Raw genomic sequence first — 27,263 nt, forward strand, 5'->3', positions numbered from 1 at the left:
TATGTGCTACATTTTCTTAATCCATTCTGTCACTGATGGACATTTGGGTTGATTCCAAGTCTTTGCTATAGGGACAGTGCCGCAATAAACATACAATGTGCATGTGTCTTTATAGCAGCATGATTATAATCCTTTTGGGTATATACCCAGTAATGGGATGGCTGGGTCATGGTATATCTAGTTCTAGGATCTTTGAGGAATCGCCATACTGTTTTCCTATAATGGTTGAACTAGTTTATAAATCCCACCACAATGAAAGTGTAAAAGCATTCCTATTTCTCCACATCCCAGCACCTGTTGTTTCCTGACTTTTAATGATCGCCATTCTAATTGGTGTGAGTAGTATGGTAAATTCCATTGTGGTTTTGATTTTGCATTTCTCTGATGGCCAGTGATGATATGCATTTTTTCATGTGTCTGCTGGCTGTAAGGAATGTCTTCTTTGAGAAATGTCTGTTCTATATAAGCTGGCCTAATTTTTGATGTGGGGTTGTTTGTTTTTTCTTTGTAAATTTGTTTGAGTTCTTTGTGGTGGTTCTGGATATTAGCCTTTGTCAGATGAGTAGATTGCAAAATTCTCCTATCTGTAAAAGGCTTGTTCACTGATGGTAGTTTCTTTGCTGGACAGAAGCTCTTAGTCAATGAGATCCCATTTGTCAATTCCTTGGCTTGGCTGCTGCTGCTTTTGGTGTTTTAAACACAGCGTTTGGCTCATGCCTATGTCCTGAATGGTACTTTACTCTAGGTTTCTTCTAGGATTTTTATGGTATTAGGTCTAAGATGGTGCCCCAAATCATCTGAATTAATTTTCGTATAAGGAGTAAAGGGAAAGGATCCAGTCAGCTTTCTACTTATAATAGCCAAATTTTCCCACAGCACCATTTATTATTAAATAGGGAATCCTTTCCCCATTTCTTGTTTCTCTAGGGTCTGCCCAAAGATCAGATGGCTGTAGATGTGGTGGTATTATTTCAGGACTCTGTTCTGTTCCATTGGATTATATCTCTGTTTTGTACTCAGTACCATGCTGCTTTATTACTTGCAGCCTGTAGCAGAGTTTGAAGTCAGGTAGTGTGATGCCTCCAGCTTTGTTCTTTTGGCTTAGGAGTGCCTTGGAGATGGCTCTTTTTGGTTCCATATGAACTTTTGAAGCAGTTTTTCCACCCCTGTGAAGAAACTCATTGGTAGCTTGATGGGGCTGCAATGAATCTATAAATTACCTTGGGCAGTATGGCCATTTCACGATATTGATTCTTCCTATCCATGCATATGGTATGTCTCTTCCATTTGTTTGTGTCCTCTTTATTTCACTGGAGCAGGGTTTGTAGTTCTCCTCTTGAAGAGTCCTTTACATCCCTTGTAAGCTGATTCTAGGTATTTGATTCTCCTTCTTTGAAGCAATTGTGAATGGGAAGTTCATTCATGATTTGGCTCTCTGTTTGTCTGTTACTGGTATAAGAATGCTTGTGATTTTTTTGGTACATTAATTCTGCAAAATCCCAGACTTTGCTGAAGCTGCTTATCAGCTTGGAGGGAGTATCTTTTGGGCTGAGACAATGGGGTTTAAATATATAATCTGCCATCTGCAAACAGGGACACTTGATTCTCTTTTCCTAACTGAATAACCTTGATTTCTTTCTTGCCTGATTGCCCTAGCTAGAACTTCCAACACTATGTTGAATAGAGTGCGGAGAGGGTAACTCTGTCTGCCAGTTTTCAAAGGGAATTTTTCCAGTTTCTTTTGCCCATTCAGTATGATATTGGCTGGGTTTGGTTGGCAGCCATTTTATGATTTTGAGGTAATGCCCACAATACCGAATTTATTGAGTGTTTTTAGCATGAAGGGTTGTTGAATTTTGTCGTTTTCTGCATCTATTGAGATAATCATGTGGTTCTTGGTTCCTTTTGGTTCTGTTTATATGCTGGATTGTGCTTATTGATTTGTGGAATGTTGAACTAGCCTTGCATCCCAGGGATGGCCCTCCACTTGATCATGGTGGATAAGGTTTTTGATGTGCTGCTGAATCCGGGTTTGCCAGTATTTTGTGGTTGAGGATTTTTTGCATCGATGATCATCAGGGATATTGGTCTAAAAGTGCCCCTTTTTGCCAGGTTCTGCCAGCCTTTGGGTATCAGGATGATAAGCGCCTCATAAAATGAGTTAGGAGGATTCCCTCTTTTCTATTTATGGAATAGTTTCCAGAAGGAATGGGTACCAGTTCTCCTTGTACCTCTGGTAGAATTCAGCTGTGTGAATCCATCTGGTCCTGGACTTTTGGTTGATAGGGTTATTAATGATTGCCTCAATTCTCAGAACCTGCTATTGGTCTATATTCAGGGATTCAACTTCTTCCTCTGGTTTAGTCTTGGAAGAGTGTAAGTGTCCAGGAAATTATCCATTTCTTGTAGATTTTCTAGTTTCTTATTTGCATAGAGGTGTTTAGAGCATTCTCTGATGGTAGTTTGTATTTCTGTGGGGTCGGTGGTGATAACTCTTTTATCATTTTTTATTAAGGCCGATTTGATTCTCTTTCTCTCTTTCTTCTCTTATTAGTCTCCTTAGTGTCTGTCAATTTTGTTAGATCTTTCAAAACCAACTCCTGGATTCATTGATTTTTGGAGGGTTTTTGTAGTTCTATCTCCTTCAGTTCCCAAGCTCTCTTCTCTTAATTTCTTTTGCCTCTCTGCTAGCTTCTCTCTGGAATGTGTTTCTGTTCCTGCTTCTAGTTCTTTTAACGTTGTGATGCTAGAGGCCAATTTTAGATCTTTCTGCTTTCTTTTGTAGGCATTTTAAAGTGCTATAACCCCTCTCTACACACCAAGGCTTTAAATGTGTCCCAGGACTCAGCTGCATCTTGTTCCTGGCTCTGTTAAGAACATCTTTATTTCTGCCTTCATTTCTGCTATGTACCCAATGGTCATTCATATACAGGCTGTTCAAATAGTTTCCATGCAGTTGGAGTGGTTTTGATTGATTTTCTTAGTCCTGAGTTCTAGTTTGATTGCACTGTGAATCTGAGAGACAGTTTGTTATAATTTCTGTTCTTGTACATTTGCTGAGGAGTGCTTTACTTCCACCATATGTGGCCAATTTTGGAAATAATGTGATGTGGTGCTGAAAGAATGTATATTCTGTTGATTTGGGGTGGAGAGTTCTATATAGATGTCTATTAGGTCTGCTTGCTGCAGAGAAGGCGAGTCTAATTCCTGGCATCCTTGTTAACTTTCTGTCTCTGCTGTTGATCTGTCTAATGTTGACAGTGGGAGTGTTGAAGTCTCCCATTATTATTGTATGGGAGTCTAAGTCTCTTTGTAAGTCTCTAAGGACTTGCTTTATGAATCTGGGTGCTCCTGTATTGGGGTATATATTTAGGAGACAGCTCTTCTTGTTGAATTGATCCCTTGACCATTATGTAATGGCTTTCTTAGTCTCTCTTTTGATCTTTTGATGGTTTAAAGTCTGTTTTATCAGAGACTAGTATTGGTAAACTCTGCTTTTTTGTTCCCATTTGCTTGGTAAATCTTCCTCCATCCCTTTATTTTGTGGAGCCTATGTATGTTCCCTAGTGTGTGGAGGATGGGTCTCTGAATATAAGGGACTGATGGGTTCTTGACTCTTTATCCAGCTCTTGCTGGGGTCCGTGTCTTTCATTGGACCATTTAGTCCATTTTACATTTAAGGTTAATATTGTTATGTGTGAACTTGATCGCATGCATTAAGGATATATTAACTGGTTATTTTGCCTTCGTTACAGTTTCTTCCTAGCCTCGATGGTCTTTACATTTTGGCATGTATTTGCAACAATGGCTGGTGTACTGGCTGTTCCTTCCCATGTTTAGTACTTCCTTCAGGGTTCTGTAAGGCAGGCCTAGTGGTGACAAAATTTAAGAGCATTTGCTTATCTGTAAAGGATTTTATTTCTCCTTCACTGATGAACTTAGTTTGGCTGGATATGAAATTCTGGGTTTAAAATTCTTTTCTTTAAGAATGTTGAATATTGGCCCCCACTCTCTTCTGCTTGTAGAGTTTGCCGACCATGTTAGTCTGATGGGCTTCCCTTTGTGGGTAACTCCATCCTTCTCAGCTGCCCTTAAGATTTTATTGTCCTTCATTTCTACTTTCTGCAGGAATCTGGCACTATGTGTCTTGAGTTGCTCTCCCAAGGAGACTCCCGTGCTTTCTCGTATTTCTTGAATTTGAATGTTGGCCTCGCCCTATCAGGGTTGGGGAAGTTCTCCCTGATGATATCCTGAAGAGTGTTTTCCAACTCTGGTTCCATTTTCCCCCACTTCTGTGCACCCTAACTAGACGTAGATTTGGTTCTTTTACATAATCCCATAATTTCTGTGTTTTGTTCCATTTCTTTTTCTTTTTCTTTTTGGTTTCTCTCTTTCTCATTTTATTTCATTCATTTGATCCTCAGTCATTGATACTTTTCTTCCAGTTGATGGAGCTCAGTTACTAGCTTCAGCATTTGTCACGATTTCCTCGTGGTCATGGTTTTCATCTCTTTCATTCTTTGTTTAAGGGACTTTCTACATTTTAATTAATTTAGCTTATCAATTCTTCCACTTTTTTTTTCAAGATTTTAGTTTCGCGCCTGGGTAATGCACTCCTCCTTAGCTCTGAGAAGTTGATGGACTGAAGCCTTCTCTCTATCCTGTCAGCCATTCTCCATCCAGCTTTGATCCGGCTACATGAGCTGCGCCCTTTGCTGGGGAGATGTGTTTTATTTTTGAATTTCCAGCTTTTCTGCGGGCTGCTTTTTCCCCATCTTGTGGCTCGACACTTCTGTCTTGATGATGATGGTGGATGTACTGATGGGGTTTGTGGTGTAGGTGTCCTTTTCTGTTTGATAGTTTTCCTTCTAACAGTCAGGACCCTCTAGCTGCAGGTCTGTTGGGAGATTACTTGAGGTCCCAGACCCTGTTTGCCTGCATCAGCAGCAGAGGCTGCAGAAGATAGACATTTCTGGAACAGGAGGCCTGTCTGATTCTTGCCTTTGTAAAGCTTCCTCCAGGGGTGTACTCCCACCTCTTGAGGTGTGGGGTGTCTGACTGCCTCCCTAGTGGGGGATGTCTCCCAGTTAGGCTACTTCCTAAGGGTCAGGGGACCCACTTTGAACAGGCAGTCTGTCCCTTCTCAGATCCTTCAACCCCAGTTGGGAGATCCACTGCTCTCTCTGTGCTGTCAGACAGAGCCATTTGGCGGCCTGCAGAGGTTTCTGCTGCTTTTGTTGTTGCTTAGTTGTGCCCTGTCCTCTAGAGGTGGGTGTGAGCTCCACAAGCGACAGGTAGGTTTCCTTTGACAGTGAGCTCCACCCAGCCTGCTTCCCAGTGGCTTTGTTTACCTACCTAAGCCTCAGCAATGGCGGGCTTCTCCCCCAGCCTTGCTGCTGCCTCACAGACTGCTAGGTGCAGAGGGAGGCTCCAGGGTGTGGGACCTCCCAGCCAGGTTGGGATAGAATCTCCTGTGTGCCTCCGCTTCTTGTGCCAGCATTGGGGTGGAGTTACCTGGACTCTCCAGGCCGTGTGTCCTAGCCCCCTGCCAGGAAAAGGGATCTCTTCCCCTCAGCCTCCCAGGTGAGGCAAGGCAACGCCTCACTTCATTTCAGCCTCGCTATTGGCTGGAGCAGCTTTGACTAAAACAACTGTCCAGCACTCCCTAGTGAGATGAACCCAGCACTCCTTGTAGCTGAAAATGCAGAAATCACCGTCTTCTGTGTCGCCAAGGCTGGGAGTTGGAGACTGAGCTTGTTCCTTATTCGGCCATCTTGCTCCACCTCCTGCAAATTGTGGATTTAACTTATACTCATACAATAATGGTGTTGAAATTTTGTGTGTGTGATCAACATAAAAGAAGGAACTTTGTTTTGTTTTTATTAAGTTGTTTGGTTCAGTCTAAGTTCTTTGCATTCCCATATGCATTTTAGAATTAGCTTGTTAATTTCTGTAAAAAAGCCTAAAAGGATTTGTTTAGTTTTTTTGAGACAGAGTCTCTCTTTGTCACCCAGGCTGGATTGTAATGGCACAAATATGACTTACTGTAGCCTTGATCTTCCCAACTCAAGCGATCCTCCTCCCTCAGCCTCCCGAGTAGCTGGAACTGCAGGCATGTGCCACCATGTCCAGATAATTTTTGCATTCTTTGTGGAGACGGGGTTGTCCCTTGTTGCCCAGACTAGTACTGAACTGAGCTCAAGTGATCTGCCCACCTTGGCCTCCTATAGTGCTGGTATTACAGACCTGAGCCACTGTGTCTGGCCAGCCTGATTGGATTTTAATGGGAATTACATTGAATCAATATATCAATTTGGAAATAATTGCCCCAAAATTTTAAATTGAAAGAAGTTTGGAATTTAAAAATTGTTGGCCGGTGTACCCTAGAACTTAAAGTATAATAATAATAAAAATAAATAAATAAAATTAAAAAAAAAATTGTTGGCTGGGCGCAGAGGCTCACGCCTGTAATCCCAGCACTTTGGGAGGCTGAGGTGGGCAGACCACGAGGTCAGGAGATCGAGACCATTCTGGCTAACATGATGAAATCCTGTCTTTACTAAAAATACAAAACATTAGCCTGGCGTAGTGGCGGGCACCTGTAGTCCCAGCTACTTGGGAGGCTGAGGCAGGAGAATGGCGTGAACCTGGGAGGTGGAGTTTAATTAATAAACTGAAAATGTTCTTGTATACAGATGTGACTAGAGAACATTCAGTCTCTGAGTCACCAAAGTCATGAGATTGCCCTTGACTTTCATTCAGGTGCGGAACAGAGCCTGCCTGCCACACAAGGTTGCTTTAAAGCGCCAGTCATGAAGAAAGATAAGGTCGTGGACTGTTGGTAGCTATTAAACCTGTTCTTTTAGCTTATTAATTGACGTTTTAGTCAAAGTCATTTGAGATAATCAGAAATTCTGCCTGACACTTTTTCTCAATTTTTATTAAAGCTTTTGACTAATATACCTGTAAAATTATAGAAGTTGTAGTAATATAAACACCCCATGTTTGTTAGTATTTTCATCAAACCATTCTTTCATTTATGTGTTTATTTTTCAAAGGAACGATATGCAGAGAGAACAGAAACCACATCTAATCCCCCACGTCCCCTGCCAAATCTTAATAATACCTTGAGGTTTGTAAAAATCAATCAATCTTTTACAGCCCTTGAGGAATTGCAAATATATATATTTTAAAGCCAAAGAGAAGGGAGTATAAAGGTTCTTTTGTCTACCATTTTATATTCTTTGGCATGCTGTCTGGATCCTTCACTTCCTTTAGCTGTTTTTATGTAGCATAAACAAAGAAAATGTTACTTTCAGGGAAAATTGCATGCATTATTTACCTATGGGTTATTAGAAAATGCAAGGAAAACATTACTTGGTCTGATAAACTGTCTTAGTTATGACACAAATGATCTAAGAATCTAAGTCTCTGAGTAAAATAGAATGGAGAGACATTGAAAAAAAACAACAACAATAAAACAAAAAAGTCCCCAAACAGGCCTAAAGACACACAGTCTGATCTCCCTGGGGAAATGAGGACTCAGTCACGGCAACTATTGATAACATAATGAGGGACATTGTTCCTATTTTAATCTTTTCCCATGATTAGTTAAATAAGGAAATTAAATAAGACAAAGAATGAATACTTGAGAAAGAAACAAACATCACATAATTACGGCCATTTGTCTGCTTCCTGACTTTATTGCTTAATTTTCCTTTAACCTTAAAGATGCCCATATTTTATTTAGTCAACCTGGTGCAGAAGGAAGCTAATGAAGACTTAACAGTTCAGAGAAGAATAGTGTTTGTTTGAGCTCACCTTACAGACGACCAGGACTAGCAGATGACTGTTTTGTTTTGTTCTTTTTCTATTTGAAAGGTACCAGACCGAACAGTTGATGGCAGTAAGCACTTTAGATGATTAACTTGGTCTGAATCTTGGCTTTATTTCTTCTAACGGAAGACACTTTGGTGTATATAAGAAGCACTTAAGATTCTTGTTAAAAATGCAAGTTCCTGGGCCCCATTTTCAGAAATTCTGATTTAGTGTCTCCTGGCAACACCCAGAAAGATCTGCATTTTAATAAGGGTCATAGGTGTCTCTATTGCTAAGGAGCTGGGCCACACTTTGAGAAAACTACTCTGATAAGTGTGTTTTCTGACACGATTTTGCAACTGAATCATCTCTCCCAAAGGACTGCTTTGGCTGTACATTTATAGCCAGTTTAAGGTTTGATAAGAACAGCTGAAGAGTTGTGAATAGTGCTTAATTGTAGGAAAGCTAATTAGCCTCTCACAGGACAGAGGTAATAAATTATAGATTGTAACTTATTTTAATAGTCACAGCTTAAGTGGACAGCACAATGAGGCATAAGCAGTTTAACTTGATTAACACACTTCAGAACTCATTAAATCTATCATTTTTCTTTTCCATCCCATGCCTTCCTCCTTGATCTATATTTTCTCTTTTCATATATCTTTTTTCTCTTTCAATAGATGATCTCAATCTATATATCTCCTCCTCATGATTTATCTCATTTTATGTTGAGCCTCCTGGATCTTTTTATTTCTTTCACTTTCCATCAAGTTGTTATTTTTATACTCCACTCATATGTATTTCTTTTTCTTTTTTTTCTTCCCCCTCTCCAATGGATATCTTTCTATCTTATACGCAGACTGTTCAATACAACCTGATAGCATCCCAATTGAGTTATCTTATTCAGAACATTATTGATGATCAAATGAGATAATTTATAGGAAAGTGCTTTGAAAATAAGTAAAGATTTATTAAGCTAAAACATAAAGATTTATTTTGACTTTAAAACTTAGCAAGAATCATTGCTGGAATCTCATTCAAGATTGTTTTCACAAACAGAGGAAAGAAGACATACGTGACAAGGACACAACACAGTCAGGGTCTCCATGTTCCTCCTGGAGGAAACTGACGTTTTAGAGTCAGTACACTCGCATAGAGGAAGGAAGCAGCCCATTAGGGTAGGTCAGAGCTGAGGTCCCTGCTCTTCTATCATTGGGATGGGTGGATGGAAGAACACATCCACAATGAAGGGAAATTAAGAACCTTTAAGAAATTTTGATCTTAAAAGAAACTAGGAAAATTCTGCCCAAAAGATTTCAAGATTTCTAATTTTACATTTTTACACACTATTCTGTTCTATTTATTGCAACAACGTTGGTTTACAGAAGTCTGACCATGGCCTACTTACAGATTTTTCTATTTTGCATTACTTGCTTACTCTAAATATAATACATGAAAGAAAAGCAAGGTAAATGTTTAATTATTTTTCTATTTACTAATTTTCATAACGATGAGTAAATATTCTAGTAATTTCCAAAGATAATGCCTAAGTTTTTTTTTTAACTTTTAAGTTCAGGGGCACATGTGCAATTTTGCTACATAGGCAAAGCTGTGTCATGGAGATTTATTGTACAGATTATTTCATCATGCAGGTATTAAGTCTAGTACCCATCAGTTATTTTTCCTGATCCTCTCCCTCCTCCCACCCTCCACCCGCTAGTAGGTCCCAGTGTATGGTTTTCCCCCCATGTGTCCATGTGTTCTCATCATTTAGCTCCCACTTATTTAGCTCCCAAATACCATGTGGTATTTGGTTTTCTGTTCCTGTGTTAGTTTGCTAAAGATAATGACTTCCAGCTCCATCCATGTCCCTGCAAAGGATATGATCTTGTTCTTTTTTATGGCTGCATAGTGATAATATTCCATGGTGTATATGCACCACATTTTCTTTATCCAGTCTATGATTCATGGACATTTAGGTTGATTCCATATCTTCGCTATTGTGAATAGTGTTGCAATGATCATACATGTACATATGTCTTTATAATAGAATGATTTATATTCCTTTGGGTATATATCCAGTAATGAGATTGCTGGGTCGAATAGTATTTCTGTCTTTAGGTCTTTGAAGAATCGCCACACTGTCTTCCACAATGGTTGAACCAGTTTACATTCCCACCAGCAGTAGATAAGCATTTCTCTTTCTCTACAACCTCACCATCATCTATTATGTTTGGACTTTTACTTTGTCATTATATACTTAGTAAACATTATTTATTTGATAATTCTGTATGTTGCAGTTGTTATCATTTGTTATTATTGTTATTCAAACAGTTCTATCTTTGAAAAGTGGGAGCTTGTCTTCAGGTTGGCACTGTATCTTTTGAACACAGTGGTGGTCTCTGTTTTCTGTCAAAATAGGCTATCTCAGATATCTCTTATACATCACCTGATCCAGGCTGAAATCAGCTAAGTCCCCAAGGAGCCTTGGTTTCTTTCAGTAAGGAAAGTATAATTAGAATCCCACAATTTGGAAGTTGCCTGGTGTCTTACTCTCTTGATTAGAAGACAAAAGAACATTAAGAGGAAATGGCAGCATGATCAGAGGACAGTAGTTTGTGTAAATACTTTAGGAAAACAAGAATGCTGGCGATTTTAATAATTAAAATATCTCTTGGCAAGTTATCTTTCAGTTTTATTCTAACTTAATTTGTTTCCTTATGTTTTGGTTTAACATTTGTTCTCATTTTGTAGATACATATTTATTATCCTTTTTTTGTTTTGTGTCTCCTCGGTATTAACTTTATTAACTGTGAAAAACAAAATTGCTACCATGAATGACTTGAGCAAACAGTCTCAAGCAATGTTTTTCTCTTAGCTGGTTTATTAGTATGCTGAGTAATGTGTGCATATATATTTAGGCTTAATATTTGGTTCATTAATTATCTAGTACTATTTTCCCCACTTCTGAATTGTAAAGCTCTTATTAATGGAACTGATGGGTAGCAAAAAAACAGCTAATGAATCCTCCAATTTTGCATTAGTGTGTAACACAGCTAAGAGTAATATAGAGAATTAGTGTTTTAGAGGTATACAATCTGGAAAAAAAATGCTATTTTCTATCTTACAGATGAATAAATAGAGACCAAAAAAGTTAGATAATTTCCTCAATGACACATATAAGGAAATATTGTTAAAAATATGACTTTCAGCATTTTACCCTTGTATACCAATGTTCATTTTGTTTAGAGGAAATTAGATGAATATTCAATTTTGTTTTAAATTTGCTTAAGTGGAAGGAAAATAAACAACCAAATATTTATTTGAAATATGTATATAATTGCATGTACGTGAGAAAAATATAGGCATTAAACAAATTATATGGCTTTCTCATCATGAAATTCCTTTTAAAGCAATGTTTAAGAAAGGACAATATGGTTGAGAAAATGTTTATGTAATAATAGAAAATGTATCCATGCTCAAATGATCGTGTATAAGTCAGTTTCTCACTTTTTTGAAGGTTTATTTTAAATTAAGTATCTTGTATGAAGGTAATTTATAGATTTTCTTATACCGTAATTTCATTTGGTGGACAAAACCCAAATTAGAAAAGGAAATAATACATTTCAATGATAGAATGTTTTAAAATAAGTTTAGATGTATCTGTTTTTAAGGACGCAGATTCTACATTTCTATTAGCAGAAAGCAGACAGAGCACACTGGGATGGCTTGTAATTTTCACAATGACTGTTTAGCTACCAGTAGCAGTTTCTCCAATTTTTTTTTTTTTTTTTTTGAGACGGAGTCTTGCTTTGTTGCCCAGGCTGGAGTGCAGTATTACAAACTGGGCTCACCACAACCTCCACCTGCCGGGTTCAAGCAATTCTCCTGTCTCAGCCTCCCGAGTAGCTGGGACTACAGGTGTGCACCACCATGTCCAGCTAATTTTCATATTTTTAGTAGAGACAGGGTTTCACCATGCTGCCCAGGCTGGTTTTGAACTCCTGACCTCATGATCTGCCCGCCTCGGCCTCCTAACCTCCCAAAGTGCTGTGATTACAGGCGTGAGCCACTGCACCAGAGAAGTTTCTCCAATTTTTTTTTTTTCTTGAGACAGGGTCTCACTTTGTCATCAAAGCTGGAATGCAGTGGCGTGATCTCGTCTCACTGCAACCTCTGTCTCCCAGATTCAAGCAATTCTTCTGCCTCAGCCTTCTGAGTAGTTAGGACTACAGGCCCGTGCCACCACGCCTGGCTACTTTTTGTAGTTTTAGTAGAGATGGGATTTCATCATATTGGTCAGGCTGGTCTGGAACTCCTGACCTCGTGATCCACCTGCCTCAGCCTCCCAAATTGCTAGGATTACAGGTGTGAGCCACTGCGCCTGGCCCTCTCCAATTTTTAAGAACGTACTACTGTCTTGAATATTTGCCTAGACTTGTCTTTGTTATCTATTTATTTGTAGGTAGTACCATGACAACCCTTACATTCTGTGAAATAAATATGTATTAAGTAAAAGATTTATATCACTGTGCCAAACAATGTAGGAGATACTGTGGTAACAGAGTTCCTGATCTACAGGACCTGTAAGAATAAAAGCACAACCAAAATGTGAAATGTGTAATACAGTAAATGTGGCCTTACATCTTTAGCATCAAGAAGTGAAATTCATTCTTCAATCCTTGAATGAAAACTGATTCTCTCTATTTCTTTAATCAATAGAATGAGATAGTCTAGCTAACAAGAGAATGGAAGAACAGGTTGAAAGTAAAACAGGGCACACCAGCCTGTAGCCAGTGCAAGCTGCCCGACATGAATACGACCGTCTGGGGCCTTCCTGCTGAGCTGAGCTCCCAGCCGAATGCAGACACATATGTGACCACAGGCAAACTCAACAGAGAAACCTCCTAGCCAATCCTCAAGATACGTGAAAAATAATATTGGCTATTTTTTATCCACTAGGACTTGGGGGTGGTCAACATAAAGTGGTATTTAACCAGAAACAAAACACAATGTTCTATAAAAGACCAGAAAATATATTTCATATAAGAAAAGACCACATTTTGTTCAGGAGAAATGTAAAAATGTTCATGAAGAATGTGGTGTTTGAAATTTGTACCAAACATTGTGTAGGAAATATGGATTGCAGACATGTTGGAGAAGTACTTTAAAGCCAGGATGAGGCGTTCATAACCAAACCAGAAGTCAATGAGACTTCTAACCTTGTTTGTTTAGGGAAGTAGCATAAACCCACTGCAATACCAGTAACCAGGAGAAGAGTGAGAACGGTGAGGCAACTCGTCAACGATTGTTGAATGAATGACCAGAATTTTTCTAATCTATAAGATGTAATAATCTAGTGAAATCTGACTTAATGTCAGTTTACTCCACTGTGAGAAAGTGTCAGAAAATGTCAGGAAATGCCACTTCACCAAAGGGCCTGAGAACAGGAGTGAATACAGTGTCTTAATATTAAGTAAAATGTTGAATATATTGGCATGCTGCAAATCTGAATGGATATGTTTTGAATTGATAAATAAAATGACCTTTCCGGCAAATTGTGCTATTATTTTATGCACAGTCACAGAGTACGTTATGACACATCGCGTACATGTGGAAAACATTTGCCCTCCTTGGTCATTTGGATTAATTTGTATCATAAATGCATCTTTTACCACCCTGTTCTCAGATTCATGGGTTTGATGTATGGCACTGTTTAAGTCTTTATTTTTCCTTTTAACTTTCCTGGAGGGAGTCTTCCAGTGTGACCACAGTGATTGATGTCCACTCTCACAGTGAACTAACCTCAGAGGGTGTGTACATGGACAGCTTTATGGCTCATGGAACTCTGTCGGAGACGTTTATCCAAACCACTGTTCATGCTGTTGATTCTGCTCTCTGAAATTTTTTGCTGTGCTCACTTCAAAGAGAGAAGTTTGAACTTATCTATCCTCTAGTGTCCTGTTGCTTTAACATTATCTCACAGACTGAAGCCAGCTACCTGTGTCTCTGATTTCATGAGTACTACATTTGGCTCTTAGGGCCCTGCCCAGGGTATCTGAACTTGTGCCATTCAGTAGATGCTTTGCATGATCTCATTTGTGATGTTATGTCCTATTAGTTGTATCTCCTGCCTCTAGCTTTGGGTCACTGTGAAGTCTCTAATTGTCTATGTCAACACGGAGGTGTTGTATATTGGAGATGCTCAATAGATCTTTGTTTTTGTTGATAATATGCTGTTATATTGATGGGTTAATTCATTATATTGTCTCTGTATTGTAATTTGCTGTGCTTTAGCATGTACTATATGGATTTGTTGGCTTTGCTGAATTGTCAGTGGTGATTTTTACCATTTACATTATTCATTTTCTTGTGCTTGAATCTGTTTTCTAAGCTGCTGCACCTAAAACTGCCATTCTTATTGTCATATACTCTACTAATTACGGATATAATAGGTGCTTCTCTAGTCATTAGATAGCTGACAGAGATTTAGAACACATCTATGTTTGGAGTAACAACCTCAAAATCTAAATATGCAAAAGCTTTTGACTTGAGCTACATCCCAGCAGTGTAACTGATTGTTCAGATTAAGTGTCTATATTTATCGTGAATATTTTAAATATGGCTTAAATCTGATATCCTTTGTTAACATTAAAAGTAAAACATAAAGGTTATCATTTTTTTGTCAGAGGTCTAAATTATGCATCAGTTAGCTGAAAATTAACTGTTAAAATATCAGTAACCCAATTTTTCTTTAAAGATAAGTGATTCATGAAAAAAATATGGAATAGTGTTTCAGTATGTCTTGCTTTATTTCATGGAGATTTTCAATTAGATGAAAGATTTTGTTATCAATTATCATGGAAAGATAAGTTAAATATACTCAATTAAATAATCACTTTTGAAGTTTCTAGGTCTAACTTTAACCCATCCTAATTTACTTTAACATCCTTTTAAAGGAAGCCAATAATTTACCTAAGGATTTCTTTATATTAGGTAAATTAGTGAACCCATTTGACTATGTCAAGATATTTTGGAATAAAGAAGCAGTACCTTTTGAGGGTGTATCATAATTATTAACATCTCTGTATTCACTTCCTGCTGTCATGAAAGATACAGATGATTTTGTCTATTGCTCTCTTTTGGATTCTTTTACAGCTGCCAGTACAGAAAACTATACATGGACTATAAGGAAACACTGCATTTGATTTTATGACATGGACTTGCTATTAGTCATCAGATTTCAAACATATTTAGATTTACTCATTTGTTCTCTCACTCCAGAATCATACTGAGTCTTTGTTTTAGGTGCTCAGTATATCCGCTCCCCATCCCTACCTCTCAAAAAATTAAATGTGGCCCTTGACATCAAGGACTCAGAATAAAGAGAGGGAGACGCATGTAATCAATTACAATACAAACCAGAAAATATTGTAATAATAGAACATGAGTTGACAAAATGTACATAGATTGTACAGGAAGACCACATCCAAGACATACTGTGGAGACCCAAGCTGTACTAGCAGGAGATCTTCTGGTAGATGTGAGTTGGAAATTGAATTGAAGATGAGATATGCAGTTCCAAAAAGGAACAGGATACATGTTTTCTCTTGGTTAAGAATAATAACATGAATAATAACAAGAATAATAACATGATGACTACTTTTAGTCATTATTTTTATATTTAATCTTTGTAGCCAGGTTAATTTAAAACTTTCTTTCCATTTTGTATCTCATCTCTTGAGACTCATAGCAGCAGCTCATGTACTCAATGACACAGCTTTAGCATTTTCTTAGTTACGTTACGTAATTCCAAATTCTGTTACTTAAAGTAAAGTGAGTAAAGCATACATTAATTACTTAGATACTGTGAGTTATATTTGGGAATAATAGCCCTTCCAAAGAGAGCTTATCAATGCTGCTCTCCAAGGGTTAGCAAGAGCATAAAAATTATGTGAGGGTTATTTTAGAATTTTTACCTCTAAAAATTAACAATATCTTCAAAGATTGAACAAGAAATTGATTTTATTTGGAGAATGTATTACTTTAGGAGAGAACGCATGTTAGTGAATTATTTGAGTGCCTTGCTCCACTCTGGCCCCAGTCTTTGGCACGTGGGACCTCTGTGGGATAATGAGCTGAGATAACTTTCTTACCTAACACTAAACACATGAGAACTTAGAAGATGTACTGATTCTGGCAGTTCCCAGTAATGTGGCATCACACAATTTACTTAAACTTCCTAGAGGAGTAGCAGTTTTCCTACCTGTAAAATCAGGGTTATGTTATCCTGTGGAGATGTGAAAATAAATTAATGTATACAGCAAAGGGCTCTATAAACTACACAGTACTTTGTCAAACTCCTGAATATTGAAGAATATGTACAATGTGTAAGGAACCACTTTAGGATAGAGGAAGAAGCCACATGACACACGGTCCACAATGCCAGAGCAGTACCATGGATGCTATCTGATGTCTCTCAACTCAGGATTCATGCTACTATAGAATGTCGGGTTTCCTGTAAGTCTGTGTTGAAGAAATGGACCCAGAAATGTTGCTGTGTTAGCAGTTTGCCACTAAAAATGACCACTTAGGAAAAGTATATTTGTGGCCCATCTGCTTTCATTGTGGGAGCTGTAAATGTAGAAGGAGATAAATTACTCCCCATTAATCTGTGCCTAAGAGTGTACTTCTTTTAAAATTCTTAGAAGTATCTGTCATTTCACACTTAATACTGTACTAATTCACACTAATGACTTGAGAATTCCTAAGAGATGACTAAATTGTGCAAATGAGTAGCGATGCACATTAAAAAAACAACATTATTAAATCAGGCATGTGAAATCCTGAGATGTACTTGCTTTATTTATTTTGACAAGGGCAGTTTACTTTCTGCAACTCACAATAAAGTACTACTGTAGAATAGAAAATGTACTAAAGTTGTTTTATTAAAGTAATAAAGCCTGAATGGGAGGCTTCACTAAAGCCCACCACCATTAAATTGTTATAAATATTGAGTTAAAGATGCCAGGTTATTGTATTTTTAATTTTCTGTGTAAAATTTTATTTAAAATTTTGTGCCTTTCAGAGAACATAACATTCATGGTTGTACGTACCTTTGGAGTACATGTGATATTTTGATGCATGTATACAATGTGCAGTGATCAAATCAGTATAATTGGGATATCCTTTGTCACAAACATTTATCTTTTCTTTGCATTAGGAACATTACAATTCTTCTAGCTATTTTGAAGTATACAGTAAATTATTGTTAACTATAATTTTCTTATGGTATAGTCAAATACTATAACTTATTCATTCTATTTAACTGTGTTTTTGTACACATTAACCAACTTCTCTTCATCCTTTCTCCTACCAATTTCCCTCTCCAGCTTTTGGTAACCACTATTCTCTCTCTGCTTCCATGTAATCAACTCTTTTTTAAACTTTTATCTTATGTTTATGGTACATGTGCGGGATTGTTACATAAGTAAACTGCGCGTTGTCGGGGTTTGGTGTACAGATTACTTCATCACCCAGGTAATGAGCATAGTACCCAATAGATATTTTTCTTTGATCCTCTCCCTCTTCCCACCCTCCACCCTCAAATAGACCCCAGTGTTCTCCTGTCTGGGTCCATGTGTTCTCGTTGTTTATCTCACACTTATCATTTAGAACATATAGTATTTGGTTTTCTGTTCTGCATCAGTTTGCTTAGGATAATGGTCTCTAGCTCCATCCATGTTGCTGCAAAGAACATTATCTCACTTTTTATGGTTGTTTAGTATCCCATGGTGTATATGTACCATGCTTTCTTTATCCTGTCTACCAGTGATGGGCATTGAGGTGGATTCCGTCTTTGCTATCATGAAGAATGCCACAATAAACATATGTGTGAATGTGTCTTTACGGTAGAATAAATTATATTCCCTTGGGTATATATCCAGTAAAAAGGTTGTTAGGTTGAATGGCAATTCTGTTAGGGCACATATGCAGGATAGTTACATAGGTAAACTGCTTGTTATGGTGGGTTGGTGTACAGATTTGGGACTGCAGATATCTCTTTGATATACTGATTTCCTTTCTTTTTCCCCATGCATTTTAGCAGGTGAAATTTAATGAAAGAACATTATGCCATAAAACAAGTTATACAGTAAGACTACAGCAAATTTATCTTATCAGAAGGAAAGGCAGAGAAGACTGGTGTAAGGGCAGATCAGTTTGAGATTTGGTGGTGTCCTGATGAAGTGGCCTTGGACTTTACTGTTACAATACACCCCTTCCCACTTCCAGCTGCTGGTCCCGGCATCTCCTTGCCTGAGGGATTTCTCCAGCTGCTCAAAGATGTTCTTTTTGAATGCCAGGGGCCAGAACTACCTGGGAATTAGGACTCTACAGGAGCAGGCCTTGATTCCTCATTTCATTTGGAGGAACCTGTCTACAAGGACATCTTTACTCCTATCCCATGGGAAGAAAGGTGACTTATCTGACTGGTGATTTTGGATTCAGTCCTGTCCTCTCTTTCTCTTCAGAAGCCATTTGGTCAGCAGGAGGTACATAGGCTGGTTTCCTCTGTGGCATTTGGTCAGACCCTTGGGAAGAGATCTGGTCATGCCAATGTCTTCGTTAAAAGAAATATCTAATTCAAGGATGAAGTTTGTATCTTTGTACCTTGCTTTCTGACTTTTGCTTCTACCTCTCACTTTGTTCTGAACTCATGAAGGAAGAGGGAGGTCAATAAGTATTCTGATAAAGCTGTAACATTTGGCATTTCGTAAGATAAGGGGAAAAAGAATAATAGGAAGAAGGTAAAGAAAAGGGTAAAAAATCAGATAAGTGTAAAATTGCTAAAGTTGAATCCAATTGACACTTAGAATAAAATAAAATAAAATAGAAATTATTTGCCATAGCCTAAAAGACATATCTACTTCTGCACTTCATCTCCCTTTTCTCTTTATGTTCATACTATGAGAGTCAGTGTTTTTTGAACATGCTGAACTTGTTCCTGACTCATGGTCTTTCTACTTCCTTCTTTCTCTATTTAAAACTTTTCGTTTATTTAACAAACAATTATTGAATACCTATAGCATACCAGTGCTCTTCTAGTTATTGGTCATCTATCAATAAACAGAACAAAGATTTCTGCTAAATTTAAAAGTTAGTTGAGGGCCTGAGGCTAGAAAAGATAACAAATTCAAAACGTAAATAGATAAATAAATAATTCATCTAGTATATCAGAAAAGCATGCTTTAGAAAAAGAAAAAATGTGTAGCAGGTTAAGAGGATCAGGAACACCTGGATTTTGGGAAGCATGTTGAGATCTTAGTGGGAGATGAGCAGGTCAGGGTAGGCCTTGTCAAAATGGTAAGATTTGAAGGAAATGAGAGAGTCATAAAGCTATCAAGGGAAGTGTTCTAGATAGAGAGGACAGTCATTTCAAAGCCAGTACAAAGGCATTAATGTGGCACACGCCTGCTCTGTGCTAGCCAAGTAGGCCTATGTGGCTGGAACAGAGTGAACCAAGGGGAAAGTGAAAGGAGTTGTGGCACAGAAATGGCAAAGCCCTTTCTTGCTGGAGGTCATTCTAAGAGCCATGATGAGTTGTGGCTTTTACTTTGAGTGAATTGAGAGATATTTTAGGGCTCTTTTCCTAGATCTTCACAGTTCCTATCATTCCATTCTTAGCCTTGATTTCTTTTTTTTTTTTTTTTAATTATTATTATACTTTAAGATCTAAGGTACATGTGCACAATGTGCAGGTTTATTACATATGTATACATGTGCCATGTTGGTGTGCTGCACCCATTAACTCATCATTTACAATAGGTATATCTCCTAATGCTATCCCTCTCCCCTCCCTCCTCCCCACAATAGGCCCCGGTGTGTGATGTTCCCCACCCTGTGTCCAAGTGTTCTCGTTGTTCAGTTCCCACCTATGAGTGAGAACATGTTGTGTTTGGTTTTCTGTCCTTGAAATAGTTTGCTCAGAATGATTGTTTCCAGCTTCATCCATGTCCCTACAAAGGACATGAACTCACCCTTTTTTATGGCTACATAGTATTCCATGGTGTATATGCGCCACATTTTCTTAATCCAGTCTGTCACTGATGGACATTTGGGTTGGTTCCAAGTATTTGCTATTCTGAAGAGTGCCACAATAAACATACGTGTGCACGTGTCTTTATAGCAGCATGATTTGTAATACTTTGGGTATATATCCAGTAATGAATGGCAGGGTCAAACGGTATTTCAAGTCCTAGATCCTTGAGGAATCGCCACACTGTTTTCCACAATGGTAGAACTAGTTTACACTCCCACCAACAGTGTAAAAGTGTTCCTATTTCTCCACATCCTCTCCAGCACCTATGGTTTCCTGACTTTTTAATGATAGCCATTCTAACTGGTGTGAGATGGTATCTCATTGTGGTTTTGATTTGCATATCTCTGATGGCCAGTGATGATGAGCAATTTTTTCATGTCTGTAGGCTGCATAAATTTCTTCTTTTGAGAGATGTCTATTCATATCCTTTGCCCACTTTTTGATGGGGTTGTTTGATTTTTTCTTGTAAATTTGTTTAAGTTATTTGTAGATTCTGGATATTAGCCCTTTGTCAGATGGGTAGATTGTAAACATTTTCTCCCATTCTGTAGGTTGCCTGTTCACTCTAATGGTAGGTTCTTTTGCTGTGCAGAAGCTCTTTAGTTTAATTAGATCCCATTTGTCTATTTTGACTTTTGTTGCTATTGTTTTTGGTGTTTTAGTCATGAAGTGTTTGCCCATGCCGATGTCCTGAATGGTATTGCATAGGTTTTCTTCTAGGGTTTTTATGGTTTTAAGTCTAACATTTAAGTCTTTAATCCATCTTGAATTAATTTTTGTATAAGGTGTAAGGAAGGGTTCCAGTTTTAGCTTTTTACGTGTTTCCTAGCCCTGATTTCATCTCTTCTGAAAGCTCTCCCCTGACTACCTTATGTGGTTGCCTTTCCATCCTATTTTTTTATTCACTTCCCTTGATTTTTCTTTCATATATTAATATGTATTTGTTACTAAAATTATTTTATGTATTCATTTATCTTTTGTCTGCCTATTTTGTTTATAGATTTTCTTCACTAGAAGGCAAAGTCCAGGAGGATATTAATTCTGTCTTGTTATTTCTATATTCCCAGATCTTAGAACAGTGCCTGACATATAGTAGGCACTCAGTAAATATTTGCTAAATATATGGTTGTATTGAAATGCCAATAATCACCTTATATGTGTGTTTTATCCAGGAACATTCAACTGTTCAGAACTAATCTTAGAAAAGTAAAAAGATAATTGGGCCCACACATGTTTGGATTTGTGTGTGGAAGAAGACACATGCAGAGGCGTAAAGGATATTTTTAAAGGATGATATCAACAGTTAATTATGGAATTTAAACTAGTCATGATGGCAAGTGAAGATGAACACAGTAATAGATAATGAAAACTTAGGAAAGTCAATGAACTTGTGGTCCTGAGGAGTCAAAGCATTGATTTCAGACTACTAGAGATGGAAGCTGTGGAGCCTGGTGGTGGTGTTTATAGTGGGCTTTCTGAAATTAAGAGATCTTGTTAATTTCCTCTTGTTAACTATGAAGACACTCTAAGTGATCTCTCTGCCTTTAGTATTTTCTCCCTTTAATCTGCCCATTCTACCCCAGTGTGTTTATTTCTCTAAAATGCAACTCAGATATACAATCAACTCCTTATAAAATTCCCTTAACGAGTCCTCACATCTCTGAAACTGATTCTCTTGACTTGCAAACACTTTCTTGATGCGGACTTTGCCTAATTTCTTCTTCAACATTATCTCATGGAGTTTCACCCAAGTCACTTAGGTGCAGATAAAAATGACCTGATGTTACATACTGTGCAACATGACTTTGCACATATATTTTTTCTGCTTTTAAAGCATTCTTTCCTTATTTCTTTTTACCCAATAAACCCTAATTATCCTAAGACTTAAGTAGTTCCTTCTTCCATGAAGCCATCTTTGCTGTTTGCAGAATTAATGTCTCTATTCCCTGCTCTACTTTTGCATCTCATCCATTTTTTCTTATTTTTTATTATGCATATTGTCATAATATGCCTTCTCCTCTGTAAGGCAGCAATCCTAAGGAAAAGGAAAGACTGAATTTTGTTTTAACATTGATGAATCATATTCCCTCAATAAATATTTATTTGCTGAATAAATGCATGCATAAATGGAAGACTAAACTAATAAACTTGTTAGGTCAGTTAATTGTGACTTCCAAAGATGCTTTTTGTTTATTTCAGTACAGACCAGAGACAGTAGATATTCAACTATTTGCTGCCAATTGTAGCTTTATTGCTTCTTGCTATTCTGGAATAATTGAATTTTAACACTTCCTTGGAAAATATTGCAGTGCTATGTAAATACAGGCCATTGCCACACAATATCTTTTATCTCCATGTCTTTGCTTGTTTTTTTTCAGCCAGAATTATCCAACAAAATCTGGCCTTAAAATGATTTTGTTGGAACAAACTAGTTTCACAGAATGGAAGTAAAAAATTTAGTTAAGGACAAGGTGTAATATTAACAACAAATGATTTGGTACTGTTTTGTTATTAGCAAAAAGGTTGCTCAATAAACTAGGCAAAAAATGACAAGGAAATGAAAGTAGACCTTTTAAAAGCAATTTAAAATAAATTGTCCATAATAAAGTGGAAATTAATTATGATGATTATTAATGAAAAGATTATTCTGTTTTGTGGAGAGGTTGCTTACGAAGTGATTAGTATATATTTCATTAGTATCTTTCTTTTGGTGTTGGACAGAATTAACAGATGGAAAATATACTTTCAGAATGTCTGCTAAATTGTGACTATGGGTTTACTAAATATGTCAAAAAAAAAGACTGACCACTGGCAGATGTGCATAAAAACAAAGAAAACCTTCATATAACAAGAAAAGTCCATAAGTTTTAAATGATGTCAAAATACACAGGAAAATAAGGCATGTGTGAGTGTGGTAGCTGGTGGCATTGTCAATAAAATCACCTTGCTTGGCATACTTCAGACCTATTTCTCATGGATAAAATCCTATAAGTTTGTGAAAATGTGCCAAGCTAATGACACCTACAACAATTTAAGTTGAATTCCTCAGAATTTCAAGATTTTTCACAATCAAATGCAAATGACATGATCTCTTTGAAATATGGCTACTTCTTGTTTCATTCAAATAATTTTTCAGGCTTTCTGTCAGGCACCATTCATTGCCTGAAACACAGATTTTTTTTTTTTTAATGTGTGTCTAACTGAAAATAAAAGAGATTTACTCTTTCTAGCTACAACTATTAGATTTTACTTTTCTTTTTATGGGAAAATTGTTGCTCGGCTTTCTTGGGAAAATTGCTTTTGAATTAAGATACTGAGACTTGGTACAAAAGGTAGTGTAACATTTTCTTCAAGCTTATCTCTCTGCAATTAAGTAATCAGAAAGCACAGACATTCATAATAGGCTAAAAATAATTTTGTTTACATAATTTTTAAATTATGAGAATGATTAACAACAGTGAAAAAAAAGATTCACCCACAAGCATAATCCATTTCTTATTCATCAAGATGGATCATTTGAAAGCTCAATTTACTTTCTAAAAGTGAATAAAAATTTAACGAATAAGGAGGACATTAAAGAATGTAAGATACTCACAGCTGTGGATATAGAAAAGAAAAGAAAGTACAAGAAGAACAGAGAAATAGAACTTTAAGAACATGGAAAGTACTGTTTTTCTCCCAAATTTAATAGTTCAATAGATGATAAAAAAAGTTAGTGTTTAGTTTCTTATAGTCCACTGTATAATTTTACATTAAATGTAATGTTTCCTTTCCTTTTTTTTTTTTTTTTTTTTTTTGAGACGGGGTCTCACTTTGTCACTCAGGCTGGAGATCAGTGGTTTGCCCTTGGCTCACTGCAGCCTCAACCTCCCAAAGTTCAAGTGATCTTCCTGTCTCAGCTCCCCCAGGTAACTGGGGCTACAGGCGCAGACCACCACACCAGCGAACTTTTGTATTTTTTGTAAAAATGGGGTTTCACTATGTTGCCCAGGCTGATCTTGAACTCTTGAGCTCAAGCAATCCACCCACCTTGGCCTCCCAAAGTGATAGGATTACAGGCATGAGCCACCACACCCGGCCCAAATGTAATATTTTCATATGACAATTCATTTTACTGTATCTTATAGTGATGATTAACTAATGATTAAAATAATTATAATTAATACTATTGATGCTTGGGAAAAAGTGATATCAGGCTGACCAATGAAAGCATGTCCAAATTACCATGGCCTGGTCTGCAAGAAGCTTGAGCCCACTAAGTTGCATTCTAATGTAAACATATTTTTGCTGAGAGGCTTGAAAAATTCATTTTACCTAGCCCAAACCCTCTAAAAGGCCTAGAGAAAGATAGCTTATATCTCTTTATATGCCTCTTAGGCTCTTGGTGTGTGATAGGTACTATCTTTACCATAAATCTTGGAAAACTGATTATTTAAAACAAAATGAATACACTTTATCTTGTTAAATAACATGTTATTTGATTGCATATTTAGGAATATGTTATGCTTCATTATAAATTATACCATAGTGTTGCTAGAATACTAGAAGTAAATTTTTTTTTTTTTTTTGAGACCGAATCTCGCTCTGTCGTCCAGGCTGGAGTGCGGTAGTGCAATCTCAGCTCACTGCAATCTCTGCCTCCTGGGTTCAAGTGATTCTCCTGCCTCAGCCTCCTGAGTAGCTGGAACTACAGGCATGCACCACCACACCCAGCTAAATTTTGTATTTGTAGTAGAGATGGGGTTTTGTCATGTTGGCCAAGCTGGTCTTGAATTCCTGACCTCAGGTGATCCGCCCACCCCGGTCTCCCAAAGTGCTAGGATTACAGGCATGAGCCACCGTGCCCAGCCAGAAGTAAATTTTAAATAACAGAATACTACAGGTGTTACAATAATACTTGCATTTACTTTGAGCTACTTGGAGATCTATTTTGGGGGAGGGATTTTGCTTCTACAGAATGGAGTTACAGGTATCAAGTTAAGCAAGTGTGGGATAAATGTTGGCCCATTTTAAGAAAATCTTTAAAAGATACTACTTGTATTATAGAGCAGTGGAGTAGACATTGCTAGTGTTTGCCACACAAACATATCTGCTATTGGAAAAGGCTCTTTCTTTCCTACTCCAGTGTGATTTTTCAGTCCATTAATCACAGTTCTCTCATTCTCAAGAATGAAAGGATAGCATTTAGTCCTAGCTGAGCCATCCAAAGGCAGGAATCTAAAAGAGACAATCTGTGAATTTCTGCCACTTCATTTTCTCTGGCCCTGTTTCCTGTGGCCTGGTGTTTTACCTCTTCTGTGATTCCATGGATTGCATTAGTCTGTGTTCTTAAACGAATCTTCTTTCAGTACTTTCAGGTTTTCAAATGTTCCTACCCCTGGAAAATTAATGAGAGCCGGGACACCCAGAGGAGGCTGCTGCTCATAAAGCAGGAAGCCAGAACCAAGGAAAGGGTGAGAAGTTGCCTATGGCACAGAGGCTCACATATAACTTTGCTGAAGCCTCTTCCAAGCTACTTTGGGACTTGCTGTCTGGGGTGCTGGTGCCCAATTTATAGAGCCATTATGACGTCTTGGCTTACATGATTCTGAGAAGGGTACACAGGAATATTTTTTTCTTTACAAAGAATTAGGCTTTCTATATTAAAGCAGGTGGTCTGTTATGCTGAGGTGACATTTTAACCTAAATATGTACAATTGCTATCATGAGTTTTATATAAATGTTGAATAAACCAACCTATTCTGAGATATAAACTTTACAATTGCCAGATACCATAAAAATCCTTGCTGGCTTACCTCCAATATGTTGTAAGTGAAGATTTAGAAACCAAACATCTTGATGAAGAAGAGTAGGTTTAACATCTCACAAGTCCACCATGGACATTGTTTCTTCTTACATAAAAGTCAGTAAAGTATAACCTCTGTTTCTGTGACTTTTCATTAGCTTTTCATCTCAAAGGCAAGAATTGTTTATGGGCCAGGCTCTATTATCTCAATATTGATTGCCACCTTTTAAGGCTTCTTCAGAGATTTATCAAAACACTTGCACAAGAATCAGAGTGGTCAGAAATTGCTTTCTGAGAGCAAATGTCTATTTTGAGTGCAAAGTTAAAAAAAAGAGGGGAGCTGTGACCTAACCACCTTGCTTTTTCACTTTTACTGGCACCATTAATTAATTACAGCTCTTAGATGTTTTCCTGCCTTAGTAAATAATAAAGTAAACATCTTTTTCTGTGTTTACCCTGTGGTCATCAGGAGCGAGTTAGAGGGCAAAGGGAAGCTAGATAAAACCTGCTGCTGAGGACTGTAATCTCAGGCTTGACTTCTGTAGCCATAACTTGCTTTCTATCAGTTGGTGTATTGACTCAGGAAACTGCAATAAAGCAGCTACAGGCCATGATTCTTATATTTGACATACCTTGGCTAAGATAAGTAAGCTTATATGGGGTCTACAGCTTCTTCTTATCTTTAACATCTGTTTGTCCAAGAGAATTATGAACTCATCCATTGCATTTGCTTAAACTTCCCTTCTAAAGAAATTGGGTTCCAGACCCTGGACTCAGCAAGGCAGACATCCGCAAGCCACATAAGTCATGAGGGCTGTGAGACTGGTGGGTGAGATACAGGACAGGAAGTGTAGGGAAATTAAAAAGGCACCATCAAAGGCTGAACTAAGATTGAATGCTCAGTGAATAGTGCAGTATCAGGGCCTTTCTGAAGAGGAATGTCAGGGACACTGAAATACATCTCAGGATAGGGGACTGGAATCTGGAGATGCAATAATAGAGCAAACTGGTCTTCAGTCACTCAGACCTAGACTCTAATGCATCAGGGGATCTTGCCAGTGCCTGCAGATCTGGCTATCCTCTGCAGGGAGGCTGGTCAGATCCCCTGAAGCATTGGATCCTAGATCTGGGTAATTTTCACAAGGAACTGTGCAGCTTTTGGTTGGAGATACAGCTGATTAGGGCTGATTTACACAATATTCTCCAGACCTTGCCTATGGGTGAATTAAGTGTGGGACTTCACCAGTCTAACCATTAGATTATAATGTATTCAGGAGCATTGTAGAACTGGCAGTTAGACTTCTATGAACATTAGCTTCTCCAAGACAAATCCTTAGTGAACCAGATACTGAATCTGACCCTGACAATTTTATGAATTCTGAACATTCCTCAGAACCTTCCGTTTCCAATATAAAACAGTAGGGCAGGTCCCTGAGGTCCAGGTAGAAGATAGATTTTCAGTGGCCTAAACATACTAGAGAGGAATAAAGTATAAAAGCCCAGGTGGATTTACATGAATGGTAGTAATTACCAACAAAAAGTCACCAGACCAGCCAGGCA

The sequence above is a fragment of the Papio anubis genome, chromosome 5, assembly GCF_008728515.1.
Source record: "Papio anubis isolate 15944 chromosome 5, Panubis1.0, whole genome shotgun sequence".
NCBI classification, from domain to species: Eukaryota; Metazoa; Chordata; class Mammalia; order Primates; family Cercopithecidae; genus Papio; species Papio anubis.